Source organism: Frankliniella occidentalis, unplaced genomic scaffold, assembly GCF_000697945.3.
Source record: "Frankliniella occidentalis isolate FOCC.00 unplaced genomic scaffold, Focc_3.1 Scaffold108, whole genome shotgun sequence".
Taxonomy (NCBI): domain Eukaryota; kingdom Metazoa; phylum Arthropoda; class Insecta; order Thysanoptera; family Thripidae; genus Frankliniella; species Frankliniella occidentalis.
In genome coordinates, this window is record NW_026267237.1 from 662,311 (window position 1) to 662,624 (window position 314).

Here is a 314-nt window from a genome sequence, read left to right on the forward strand (position 1 = left end):
ACCCACCCTTCTGCTTAGAAAACGTTTTTTGAGGGTGGGGTGAGAGTTTACTTTCTATTTTGCGGTTTTTAGGCCTTTTGCTACAATTTATTGTCCACTATGGCAATTTTTAGCTTATTTTCGTCAAACAAGACCCTCTAGCGCCTAAACGGTTAGAGATAGAGCAAAACGGACGAAATTTTCGCCCAAAGGGCTCTACTTTGACGAGTTACTCCCTAGGCTTGTCTCTATTTCTTCCAAAGCAAGCTAGTCCAAGGTACAGTGGCAAAGGAGGCTCCAAATCCCTTTTGTTACGCACAACGTGACCTTTTGGA